The sequence below is a fragment of the Spermophilus citellus genome (assembly GCF_964194105.1).
Source record: "Spermophilus citellus genome assembly, chromosome: 15".
NCBI lineage: Eukaryota > Metazoa > Chordata > Mammalia > Rodentia > Sciuridae > Spermophilus > Spermophilus citellus.
The window spans coordinates 36,495,759-36,510,724 of NC_138195.1; positions in this window are offsets into that span (position 1 = coordinate 36,495,759).

The following is a 14,966-nucleotide window of genomic DNA, read 5'->3' on the forward strand; positions in this document are numbered from 1 at the left end:
AGAACAGCAGAATTCATAGCCCTGTTTTTGTGTGTGTGTGTATGTGTGTGTGTGTGTGTGTGTTTGCTTTCTGTTTGTTTGTTTTTAGGGTTCACTGTCCCAACATGCACTATAATTTCTAAGAGTCTTAGAGTAGAAATATGACCATGTAATGTAGACAAAAATGACCCCCCAGGATGTCCACTGAACCTCAGAATTTGTGAATATGTTATGTTATTGGCAACAGAGAAATTTAAGTTGCACATCAACTGATACAGGATGAGAAGATTGCTTTGTATTATCCATGGCTCCATGTAATCACAGGAATTCTCATTAGTGACAGAGAGAGAGAGAGAGAGAGAGAGAGAGAAGAGAGTCAGTGTTAGAGTAACACAGAATTTAAAAAAAAATCAGCCTGCTACTGTTGACTTTGAAGATGAAAGGGACCCTGAGCTGAGGAAAGCAGGAACCCCTTAAAAGCTAAAAAAAAAAAAAGGAAATGAGGGGGAATCTCTCCTAGAAATTCCAGAAGGAATGCAGACCTTATCATACCTTATTACAGGCATTGAGACCTACATCAGACCTTCATAACCATAAAATAGTAAAGTTGCATGTTTTAACCTAGTACATTTGTAGTTTGTTACAGCATCCATGGAGAACTAATATACCATGGAAATCTTTTCTCACAAATAAATATTTGGTAAACAACTGCATTAAGTTGTGCTTTTAATTTGAATTAAGTTGTTCATTTATTAGGAGGGATCTCCAAAACACAGGCAAGAAGCTGGATATTTTTAAAGATTCTTTACATTTTATGTCAGTTAATTGGGCAAAATCAAATTAAGTCTTATATTTAAAATCCTTTCCATATTCAATAATCATCCATAACAGCCTGACCATATGGAGAACACACAATAGTGTGTGTACATGTATATGAATGGGCACACATACACACACAAAACTAAACCTATACAGGTTCCCATATTCTCCCCTCCTTCCTTTTCATTGAACTTTATTCTCTGAACCTGTCTTAAACTCCTTCTTGTTACCAAATTTACCTTTCCTCTGTTTGTGCTTATTGAATACCTATGATGTTCCAGGAATGTCCTCATTATCTAAAGAAGCAGATGTGCCCATCTGTATTATCCCCTACCCATTTTGTAGACAATAAATTCACGAGATCAACTTCTTTATTTGCTGATATTAATGGAACTGCATTGTGTTTTGGAGTATGTTTCAGTGGAGAAAAATTTTTGTAAACCACTCTACAGGTAATTGGGCAACTTGAAAGACTTTAGATGCTACAAAGTATTAACATGTTGAGAACATATTAGATGAAGACAAGATTGAAGATAGGAGACTAGTCAGGAAGTTGCAGAGCATATCCAGTGAGAGATACCTTCCATAGTGGCAGCAGGGGTATATGAAAACTGTGTGGATTCTGGAGAAACTTACAGGTTAAAATAACAGGAATAGATTATGGGCAAAGAAAACTTGGAGATCATTTGGGGCAACTGCATGAATGGAAGTGGCAGACAGATCTGGGGGACATGTCAGGGGAGGTAAAGCATCTTTGAAGAGAAGGATGATAAGGTAATCTATAGAAGAGATTACCAGTTTAGCCTCATGGGCAGATGATCTCTAACCAACTTTTATACTACACTGTGCGCTAATGTCTGAAAGGGTTTTTGTCTGCAGGGTTTAAAAACAAATCTAAGGTCTTTTTTGTCTAACTCAAAACAATTATGAGTAACAAAATTTCAAAGCAGATGGAAAATTTAAGGCCAACCTGAAAAGGTCAGAATAGGTATGGAGGTACTTTTCAGGGGAGAGGTGATTTTTGGAGTTTTTCATATCATACTATTGAGTGAGAGGCCTTCTCATCTGCTTGTTGGATCACCTCCACATACTCTTATCCTACATATGGGCTATAATGTCCTGAATTATCTTTAATCAGATGAAAGTTTAGACAAAGGAAAACACTGTTTCCCTTGAGCTATTGAAATAGAGTGCATTCCCCGTGTGTTAGTAACTCAAGTTCCCTGTTTGGCTTTGGATGTATAGACATTGAGAAAATTCACATGCACTGAAGCCTAGCGTGGGACTTGAAAGTATGGATAATACCCAGGCAACACAGAATAAAATTAAAGGAAAGGTAATCTTAAAGAAAAAGAAAGTGTGTGTGTGTGTGTGTGTGTGTGTGTGTGTGTGTTTCTTTTTCTCATGCTAATTTCCAATCTGGGACAGTCTCAACTCAGAATGATCACAGAGGCCCTTCTTGATCATAAAAAAGTATAATTTTTGAGGCTGTTTAAGGTTCTTGAAAAAAAACTGACTTTTTCCAAAACAAAATCCCCTCTGGAGAAACTGTGGAAGGAAAAGAAGCATTGATCTGAAGAAATAATGTAAAAACTATGAGAAATCCTGAAGAGATCAAAGGCTGTTGTGAATTAATCTGGGAAGGGTAGACCCTGCAGCCAAGGAAGGGCAGTCTGGTAGCGGCAATTAACTATGCAATGGGACAGATATTTTAAGTTCTGCTCTTGTCCCAGTTCTCATTTTCTTAGAGTAATATATTTACTCCTTACCCTGGGAAATTCGTAGGAACTTTCAAGGCCCATAGATGTGGTTATCCTTTGATAAGCTTTCTGGGGTTAACAGATGCTTTAGGGGTAAACCATCCAGTTACCCTTTAATATCGATAGATCCAATTCCTTCTTTATGAAATTACCAAGCTTTTAATCTATAATAAACAAATTTCTATTTTATAGTGTTATTCCTGTCTCAGAATCTAGAAATGAATACCTATACAGAATCACTTCCCCATGGAGTGAAGAAAACTAGTTTCACTTGAGGGAGTTGGGATGCCTTTGGTTCCAGGGCATGTCCCTTTGTCCCTCTTACCTGTGCCTGCTCTTCAGTCTTCCCCACATGTTTTCCTATAGGTTTCAAGCTGTAGGTGTTGACTCATAAATGATTAACCCACTATAGTATGTCATGACTAATAAAACCAAATTGACAGTGAAATAGAGTGCATTTCTCGTCATAATGGTAGACAATAATATTTTGTAATATATATCAAATATATTTTTAAATGTCATCTTGTAAATATAGATCAAATGGGTCATGAAGTAATATGCATTATTTCTGACTGTAGATGAAGGTCAAAACAATTGAATGCTGCTTTATCTTTAGGGAAAAATGACTTCACAGAAAGCTGAGAGTGACAACCACTAAAATGCATTGAAAACCAGAAACCATATGAAGCACTACTGGAACAGGCAACAGGAATAAGAGTAATGAACAGTCCCACACAGAGAGTGGGCGGTATCAGGAGTGTGAAATAGAACCAAGAAGCCAAAAGGGACAAGGTAGAATATGACAAGTGGAAAGTGGGATGGATAACAAAGAACTCCAGATGGAAAAACAAGTGAATAAACTAGAATATGAGACAGAAGATCATTCCCAGAAGACAGCAGGAATGGGTAGTGATGGAATATACAAAAGGAAACCAGGCTTTTGGAGATTAGAAATAAGAGCAAAAACATATGGAGGGTAGAAGTACTCAGAAATTTGTTTTTGTTTTTTTTTTAAATACAGGATGATATTGATTAAAAGTAAGGAAAGTAAAATTTCCCAATTTAAAGAAATCTGAAAAGAGGCCCATGAAGAGCTAAAAATAACAAACAAAACCTTACATTCAGACATCTTGTAGTGAAATTTCATAACACCAAAACAATATTCTAAAAGCTTCCAAAATGAAAGAGTGATATATTAAAAAGAGACAGGAATTACACTGAAAAGAAAAATGCAAAAAAGGAATATGGTATTACTTCTAATCTGTAAAAGAAAATGTCTGTGATTGTAGAATTTTATATTTGCCAATATGCCATTTAACTCTGATGGGGGAAAAAAACCCTCAGATTTATAGGACCTCAAAACCAAAGTCTTACTACCTAATTCCTATTTGTTCAAAGTACTCAAAAATAGTTGAATCCAGAAGGACAAGGACTGTCCCCTTAAGAAAACATACAGACTAATATGATTTACAAATAATGCTATAGAAATTTTATATAAATTCTGTAATTATCAAACAATCCAACAACGTGTTAAAGACAGGTTCTAATGACTAAGCAGGTTAACTAAAGGGATATGTGTGCTTCAACATTACAGAACACTAATATAATTTACCACTATAATCAATATAAGGAGAAAATAATATCTCCATAAACATAGAAAAGGCACTTGGCAAAATTCAATATCTATTTGTATTCAAGACACCCAATAATACTAGAACTGACATGTTCTTCACATGATTTTACCTACCTCCCTACTACCTATCCATCCAAATGATCTCACTAAATAGGGAAATACTGGAGCCTGTTTTACAAATTTAAGAACAGCAATGGCTACTTACATCTCCCCTTCTGTTACATATTGTGTTAGAATTGGTGACCAGTGCAGCTAGACAAGAATAAATATAAATACCATGCTATTTTTATTTTAAAAAGCCAGGTTGATATATAATTTTCCTAAGTGGTTAACTACACGGTAATATAGGGAATAGGATAATGAGATGAGGATAAAAGCTTTTCCCACAAAAATATATCCAAGTCATCTTTGACACTAAGCAAAGCCAATTCAATAAAATGGTGATAATCTAGTTAAAAATGAAGATAAAGCATAGATATAATTAAAATAACATCATTTTGCTAAACAACATTTAACCTTATGGTAAATAGATCTAGAAACTGACCAGGACAAAGTGTGCAGGAAGGGAAACCATATAATAAGCGCCATTTTCCTTTTAATTATTATAATCATTAACATATATGAATAAATTAATGAGTTTCAATGTGGCATCCATACATGTATATATCATGTACATTTACCCTCCCTTTTATTCTCTCTTGCCTTCTTCTCTCCTCCCCATCACTCACCCACTCTCTTATTTTTAATATCCTCTTGGTTAAGTTTTGGTAGATCATGTGTGTCCAAAAAAATGTATTCATTTCTTCTAGGTTTTCAAATTTATTGGGGTATAGTTTTTGAAAATATTCCCCAATGATCCTTTGAAGTCAAATTGAAAACATTGTAATGCCTCCATTTTCACCTCTAATTTTATTTATTTGGGTCTTCTCCTTCTTTTTGTTAGTTTAGCTAAAAGTCTGACAATTTTGTTTATATTTTTAAAGAGCAAACTTTTGTTTTATTGATCTTTCATATTCTTTTAATCTCTGTTTTATTTATTTCTGCTCTGTTCTTCATTATTTATTCCCATCTACTAATTTGGGGTTTGGTTTGTTCTTGTTTTCTAATACCTTAAGATGCATCACTATGCTATTTATCTGAATTATCTCTCATTTTTTATGTAGGCATTCCTTGCTATAAATCCCTCTCTTAGTGGTTCTTTGTAACACACAAGTTCTGGTATGTTGTGTTTCCATTTTCATTTTCTCCAAGGAATTTTAAAATTTTCCTTCTGATTTCTTTGATGACCCACTGTACTTTTCAATCTCCATGTGTTTTTGTAATTTGTGCAATTTCTCTTGCTTTGGTTTTTAGTTTCATTCCTTTGTTATCAGATTACATGCAAGAAATTATTTCAATTTTTAAAAATTTTGTTAAGACCTATTTTGTGAACTAATATGTGGTTTATTGCAGAGAATACTCCGTATTCTGATGGAATTATTACATATTATTTAGCTTTCAGGTGAATATTTTTTGTATGTATATTATGTCTTTTTGATGTATAGTGTAATTTAATTCATGTGTCTTTGTTGATCTTTTTTGTTTAGATTATCTATCTATTGTTGAGTGTGAAACATTAAAATCTCTCACCAATATTGTATTGGTGTCTATATCTTTCTTTATTTCTAGTGTCATGTTTTATAAAATTTGGTGCACCAACATTCAGTATATATATAAATATATACACACACACAATTGAATCTGGATGAATGTTTTTTGGATTAATTTATAGTCACCTCCCTTATCTCTTCTAACTGACTTTGTATTAAAGTTCATTTTTTCAGATTTAACTACTCCTGACTCCTTTTAGATACCATTTTCTCAGAATATCATTTTTTTACATTTTCTTAAAAACTGTCACTTTCATTTTTATTTTTATTTTTTTTATTGGTTGTTCACAACATTACAAAGCTCTTGACATATCATATTTCATACATTAGATTGAAGTGGGTTATGAACTCCCAATTTTACCCCAAATGCAGATTGCAGAATCACGTCGGTTACACATCCACAATTTTACATAATGCCCTATTAGCAACTGTTGTATTCTGCTACCTTTCCTATCCCCTACTATCCCCCCCTCCACTTCCCTCACATCTTCTCTCTATCCCATCTACTGTAATTCATTTCTCTCCTTGTTTATTTTCCCATTCCCCTCACAACCTCTTATATGTAATTTTGTATAGCAATGAGGGTCTCCCTTCATTTCCATGCAATTTCCCTTTTCTCTCCCTTTCCCTCCCATCTCATGTCTCTGTTTAATGTTAATCTTTTCTTCCTGCTCTTCCTCCCTGCTCTGTTCATAGTTGCTCTCATTATATCAAAGAAGACATTTGGTATTTGTTTTTTAGGGATTGGCTAGCTTCACTAAGCATAATCTGCTCTAGTGCCATCCATTCCCCTGCAAATTCCATGATTTTGTCATTTTTTAGTGCTGCGTAATATTCCATGGTGTATAAATGCCACATATTTTTATCCATTCATCTATTGAAGGGCATCTGGGTTGGTTCCACAGTCTAGCTACTGTGAATTGTGCTGCTATGAACATCCATGTGGCAGTATCCCTGTAGCATGCTCTTTTAAGGTCATCAGGGAATAGTCCGAGAAGGGCAATAGCAGGGTCAAATGGTGGTTCCATTCCCAGCTTTCCCAGGAATCTCCATACTGCTTTCCAAATTGGCCGCACCAATTTGCAGTCCCACCAGCAATATACAAGTGTACCCTTTTCTCCACATCCTCGCCAGCATTTTTCATCTTTTATTTTCACTTTGTATATTTCTTTGCAGGTGAAGTAGTTTCTTGTTGACAGCATATTGTTGGGTCTAGTTTTGTAATCCATTCAGGCAATCTGTGACTTTGAATTGGATAATTAAGAACATTTACATTCAGGATTATTATTGAAAGGCATATTCTTGTTCCTGTCATTTCATTGATTTACTCCTTATTGTTCTGAATAGTCTTTATTCACTTTTTCCCTCTCTTATGCATCTTAGAATTTTGAAGATTTACTGTATTAATAAAGGTTTATTGTATTAATAATTCTTTCCTATTTGTATATCTCCTTTTCTAGATATTGTATATCTCCTTTTCTTATCTTTCTTCCTCTTGTGCATGTAGGATTCCCTCAAGTATCTTCTGTAATGCTGGTATAATAGTCATTCATACCCTTAGTTTATGCTTATCTTAGAATATTTCCATATCTCCCCAATTCTGGAGGATAACTTTGCTGAATATAGTAATCTTATTTGGAGCTATTTTCTTTTACAATGTGAAATATATCATCCATGCTCTCTCTGGCTTTTAGAGTTTCTTCTCAGAAATCTGCTTAATGAAATAGGTTTACCTTTAAACGTAACTTGGCACTTCTCTCCTGCAGATTTTAATATTCTTTCTTTAATGTGTACTTTTGGCAATACTCTTTCTTTATCCTGTACTTTTGCAAATTTATCTACAATATATCTCAGAAATGTTCTTTTCTCATCATGTATTTGTGGTTTTAAATGCTTCCAGTTATACCTGGATGGCCACTTCTTTCCTAAGATTTAGGATCTGTGTGATTCACTGCTCATGATTCTAGTGGCTCCAAATTCAGCTCCCATACAAAATCATACTTAACTGTTCACTCTTCAAATTCAAATAGGAGACTCAAAACTGCCAATCTTACGGAAACTTCTATTCCCCACTCCATGTCACAGCCTGTTTCCCACTACTTTGAAGTCTCAGCAGGTGATGTGTCAGTGTCTCTCCCCAAAGACAAACTGACCTGTTAAATGGTTGCCTGCTGGACCAGTACTGTAAAATTTCTGAAGGGTCCTAGAGATAACAAAATGCAAAGGTCTGTGACCCTCAGAGCAGTCAGATGGCTGCCAGTTACAATATTGTGAGGATACACTGGTAAGAGCCAGAAGCTTCTTAAATTCCAGCTTTCTATGTAGTTACCAGGTCAATTATCTGTTCAGATTGTACATCTGCCAGATGTCAAATTGTGCACTAGCGTAGTTCACTGGAATGCTTCCTCTTTCACCTATTCCACTTCTGAGGGGTTTTCCACCTGACCCCATATCCTTTATATTATCAACTCTGAACTTCTCTATTTTTTCCACTATTCCATTATCCAAAATCTCTGAGTTTCTTCAGGTCTTTTCTCTCTACTTTTGAATTCCTGCACCTTCCCATAGTCATTCCCTTCAACAAGCAGTTACATTCCTATTGTTTTGTTTCTGTCTCTTGGAAGAACAGGAGGCTATTGTTTGCCTCTGATCTACCATCTAGAATCTGCCAAGATGTGCCTCTTGATTGAAAAACAAAATGGAACATTTGAAGAAGTCTTATAAGAACCTATATCCAAATACCAATTTATGAAGAATACATTAAGAAATATCTTAGATGACGTCACAAGGGCACAATCTGTAAAACATCAAGTGTGTGAAAATCTATGGAATAAGAAATTATTAGTAATTGCAAATAAATTAAGTTGTAAGAAAAGAAGAACTATGGAAATAGAACTTATTGATTAAAAATAAAGTGTTTTTAAATAAAAAATTTTCCATAGGTAAAATTTACTTTGGATTCTAGTTCACAAAATAAAAGCAGCTATGTTCATCTAGATTCAAAAAATCAATCATTGCATGAAAGTTTAAATTCTATATTTGATGCTACTAAGGAATCACTGAGCTATTAATGTTTTATTACTCCTTAACTTTTAGATATATGTACTAACAAACTTCTGGGTAAGGTGTTGCAATATTTGGGATTTTGCTTTAAAAAAATACAAGGGGGCAAGAAGTGAGTAGGGGTTAGAGATAAAAAAGCAAAAACCATTAGTTGAGAGTTATAAGGATGATGATGAGTCCAGGGTCCTTTATAAATTTTTTTCTGTGTACTTATAAAATGTTTTTAAATTTCCCTGACCTCAGATTTTTATTTATATTACTAATGCATTGTAAAGAACAAGTTTTCTCTGAGCAATTCTTTAAAATAAATCAGTAACACTTGTCCAGTGATTCAAAAATGTATGTACTCATAAAGGATGAAGGAAATATTGGAAAAGACAGGAATAGAAGCCAAGCTTTTAAAATTTTGTAGATTTAATGTTGGAACCATAAAAATATTTTACATGGTTATAAAATAAAATTCAATCAAAAACCAATCATTAAAAATCTTAAAGTGAAACAAATGAACTAATTCAATCTCCAGTTGGTGGCATAATCACACAGAGATCTATTCCAAATTACTTTAAAACATAGTAATTTGATTTTATACTCTCAGCAGCATGTAATCTAAAAATAAACAATTTTTGGTAATCAGATTTTTGGTGACAGTATTATAATTCTAATAGTGGTTTATTTGTAATCTGTGACAGAATAAATAATTATTTTTTATCACTGACAACTAAAGTTTTGAGCATAAGAGAAAAATAGGTATTGATGTAAATGTAATAAAAATAATTTTCAGTAGCAGAATTTACCTTAGAAGTAATAGTAAAAACACAATATATGTCTTATATTCTAAAAATACATATAATACATACATTTCCTTGATCTATCCATGAAAAGTCCTATAAACAGTGACCAATATTAACATATACTTGATTCCTATCACTGTTGCAACAAACTTCACAAATTTAGTGGCTTAAAATAGCACAGATTTGTTCTCTTCTGGTTCTGGAAGCCAGAAACTCAAATCCATTTGAACTAAACTCAAAGTTTCAGGACAGCTGGTTCTTCCTGGAGATACTGAAAGAGTTCTCATTTCTTGTCTTTTCTCACTCCAGGACAGCATAAATAGGTTTATAATTTCTTCTTCTCATCATTGAGACTTCTCACTTCCATAATCATATGTGCTACTCCTAAGTCTGATTCACCAGTCTCCTTTTTTTAAAACCTGATTTATTCCATTGTCTCAGATGTGGAACATGTATAAAAATTTAAGTTGAGCAACAAATATACCATTTATGGTAACTTTGAAATAATTATGGTATTTTTAGAGGTCTACTCTTTTGGGGGGAAAGTAGTAGGTGAATGATTTGAGCATTTGAAAATATTAAAAATTCACTATGAAAATGGCATGAACTTTGCTGCAAAAGTTACTTCTACTAAATGTTCAACTGAATAAAATATTACATACATAACTGGTATGTAATAGAAGAAATATATTCATGAAAGTATTTTCTAGAACTATGTTGTCATTTTATTTCAAAGAAAGCACTGGATTGCAAATCATCCATGGAATAAAATAGCTTCTCTATAAATATGACATTGGAACAATGCATAATGCATAGTAATGTGCAGTGCTCTGATGGACGATTGTGTCAAAATAAGCCTTGTCCTGGAAACTGGCCGCATATTGTCAAATATGTAATGTAACCCTTTATTTGAAGTGCTCTTTTCTACTCCATATAATTGTTGAACAAGTCATGAAAGTCACTTCTTCTTTGTATATTATATAATGTATGTCCATGTCCTAATTTTAAAAATGGTTACACTGCATAAAAGATACGTATTTGTCCCATTGTCCTATTTATATGACTGTATTTTTATTCTGGCTGACAGTAAAATATATTTGTTTCAGGTTACTATTATGATTTCCAGCCCATTTTGATGCACCTGTATTATTAAAATATTCACAGAATTGAAAACTTGGGAATTAATGTGTTAAAGATGCTTTTGATTGCATTAATCATGGCCAAGTGTACAATCCAAGATAATTTCATTATCTCAAGATCCTTTACTTAATCACATCTTCGAGTTTCCTCTTACCATGTAAGGTAAGATATTCACATGTGTCAGGATTAGCATATGAATATATTTAATGGTGCATTACTCAGCTTATCATAGTCATCCACTTAGAACTCAAAAATCATATGTGCAAACACATTTATCCCCATCTCTAGGCCATTAAATGCCTTGACCCAACATGACATTACCTCAAGTCTAAAAACTTTATCTACATATCATCATTTCAAACATAAAGTATTTCATTACTTAAGTCATCTCAATGAGGTGTAGGTGTGTCTGAGTATGATCCATCCCATGGTAAAATACCTATTTATCTGTGAACCCATGACATTGAAGAAACACATTATTCTCTCCAAAAATGTCATGATGTTATAGACATTAGATAATAGCTATATATATTTTAAATAAAAGGCAAAACGTGTGTCCCTGATCCCAGGCAGGCAGTTTTGGAATTCAGCTACAGAAACCCCATCAGTTCTCAAGTGCTGAAAATTATCTTCTATGACTCACAGCTCCACCCTCATAGTTATCCTTCCAGTCTCATGAAAAGTAGTATGTGTTTGCAGATGAGTAGTTTTATTAGCCTGTTTCCTGTCTGTACAACTTCAGGAAATCAACCAGATTTCTTTCATTTTTGTCTTGTCCATGCTCCCTTTAGTCCAACCTGGCAATGATTCCTCTGTATAATATTCTCAAAAACTTTGTCTTTCCTGTATTTCATGGGGAGTTGCTGCATGTATTGATAAGTGTTTCTAATAATCAGACTGTGGTCTTGAAATCCATGTTTTACCAAAAGGAACCATATTCTTTATAAAAATTGCTCTGAGAGGAAGATAAAATTAACATATCAGAGAGCTTATTGTCTTCATCAGCTTTTTATTGCTGGGATAAACACCTGAGAAAAACAACATAGAAGACAAGATTTATTCTGGCTCATAGTTTCAGAAGTTTCAGTCCATGGTCACCTAGCTCTGTCACTTAGGGCCTTAACCAAGGCAGAAACATTATAGTAGAAGGTTATGGTTGAGAAAAGCTGCCAATTTCATAATAGCTACTAAGCAGAGAAAGAGAAAAGAGCTAAGGATGAAGACATATCCTTAGTGACCTACTTCCCCCAACTAGACCCTACCACCTACAGTTTTCTTGACCTCCCAATGTTGCCATCAAATATGAATTCCTCAATCAATGGATTCCCACTGATGAGATCAAGGCCCTCATGATCCAAACAGTTTCCCTAAATTTCCACTTCTGAACATTACTGCTTTGGGACAAGGTTTCAACATAAGATTCTTTGGGGGAACAACTCATATACAAACCATAACATTTAGTATACAAAAAAGATAATAAAATTGAGGCCAAAAGGACTGAGAAGACAACCTGGTATTAGATGGGATGGGAAAATTTGAGCATCAATAAAGATAATAATAAATATGAATTACATATTAAACCCCAAAGTCTAATAATGCCTGAATATATGGATGGATGGATTAAAAATGAATTAAAATCAATTCATTAGCTTATATTTTGAGATGGCTAATAACTCACTTCAGTACTTTGAAAGTGAAATGAAGTGAAAGAATCAAGAATGTGTTCTATTCTTCCCAGGCGTACTGTATCTCAGGGTAATACAGGCTTAACAAGCATTGCAAAAACAAGGGAATTAAATATTGTTCATCTTCTAGTGGAAGTACAGACCATCAATTTTGAAATTCTTAAGAAAAAAAAATTGGACCTGCTTCTAATACAAACTCTAGATCTATTAATCTACAGAGAATATTAATTAAAAAAATAAGAACACAGTATTAAAAACACAACAGGAAGCAATTATCAAAATATCAGCTAGAAAAGTCTGTGAGATTTGTAACACAGTTTTTTAATCAATTAAAAAATAATTAAGAGCTTGGAGCAGTGACCCATGCCTGTACCCCTAGTGACTCAGGAGGCTTAGGCAGGAGGATTGAAAGTTCAAGGCCAGCCTTTGCAATTTAGCAAGACCCCGTTTAAAATTAAAGAATTAAAAGGTCTAGAGATGTATCTCACTGATAAAGCACTTTTTGAGTTCAATTCCCAAAACCACACACACAAAATAATGATGATGATGATGATAATGAGAGAGAGAGAAGGACCCACCAAGAGATCAGTGTTTCTCATATTTTAATATGTATTTCTCACAACTGAAGTTTTAATTACAATATTGACTCAAATGAGGTAGTTCTCACATGGAGCCTAAAATTTTGCATTTCTGCTTCATTTTAAGGTAATTCGTAACCTTCTACAATTCAGAGGAATTGTAGAGATTTATCAGGAAATTATATGTGAGACTTATCAGGCAATTATATGTAGGCACCTATTTTTAAATCTGATTCAAAAAAAAATTTCAAAAAATTTTATAGACAATTAGTAATATGGTAACACTGAATATTGGGTTATGAACAATAAATTATTTCACCATCTTGGTAATTGTATAGTGATTGATTTAATATTTTCCTTTTAGAGGTATATTCTGAAATATTTATGGAGAAATAATAGAAAATATTGGCTCTGCTTTAAAATAACCTTAGATGTACTGGGTGTAGACAATAAATAAGTCAGTAATGAAATAATATAGGTCGAATGTAGCTGTCTTTGCTCTGTAGAAATGCTTTCCTTCAGAGAAGCTCATCTTTGTTAACGTCTTGATTTTGTTTATAAAGCACAGACTAAACTAGTGCTTTAAACAAAAGGAAGAAAATATGAAAAACAATAAAAAATAGTTGCAGAGGGGAAAAAAGCACTATAGGTTGAGTATCTCTTATCTTAAATGCTTTGGACAAGAATCGTTTCAGATTTTTTAGATTTTGAAATATTTGCATGTACATAAATGATATATCTTGTGGCTAAAGCCCAAGTCTACACATGAAACTCTTTTCTGTTTAATATGCCCCCTTTTTACATAGCTTGAAGGTAATTTTATATAATATTTTTATTGTGACCTATTAACTGATGTCATTTGTGGCATTTTCCACTTGTAGGGTCATGTCATATTCGAAAAGTTTGGATTTTTAAAGCATTTTGTATTTTCAGATTAGGGATATACAAACTATTTATAATATGTTGCTAAAAATTGAATTAGGAGGGTTTATTCATTGGTTTCATTATAACTTTTTAACTTTTATAGAAAATTTACAAAATAAAAATGTTTTATAAAAATTATTAGGGACAAAGAAACATAATCATCTTAGAAATAAACAAAAAGAATGCGCAGCTTAAATTTCACAGCAGCAAAAGCTCACCCATTTTATCCAAAGGAAAATAGGAAAGAAGAACAATGAGAGTAAGATAGATAGAAATGATTAAATGAAATGGCAGAAAGAAATCCAAATCTAATAAGAATTTTAAGAAATGAACTAAATTCATCAACTTTTTCTGATTTGGAAGAAATCTATAACATATTTTCTGTAGTAGATACAATTCATTTAAAAGAAATTTTAAAAGGGTCAAAATTTAAAGAGCTGAAACAGAAAGAAGTACGGACAAGAAGTTTTATAAAAACTGAAATTTTGTCTAAATAAAATTCAAGGCAAGAATTATCATGAAGCAATATGATATCTTAGTTCACAAAAAAAGAACAGTAGAGAATATACTCCTCAAATATAGCCTCAAATTATATAAAGTAACAACTGATAGAAGATAGAAATTGGCGATTTCTTAAAACACCTTTTTTAGATTTAATAGATATAGCAGATAAAATTAAATAAAAACCCAGATCTCCTGAAATTCTTTTGATCTCTTTGAATAATATAATTTACTTATTTGAATTATTAGCTAAACATAAAAATCTATACTTGAGAGAGAATAATTTTCTCTATGAGGGAATATGAAACATTTACATTGCTTAAACAAAATAAGCCTAATAAATTCTAAAGAATATTATCAGACTATGCTCTATGATCATAATGCAATAAAAATAGAAAATATCGCTAACACCAAATTTTTGAAAATAATACGTTAAATTGGATC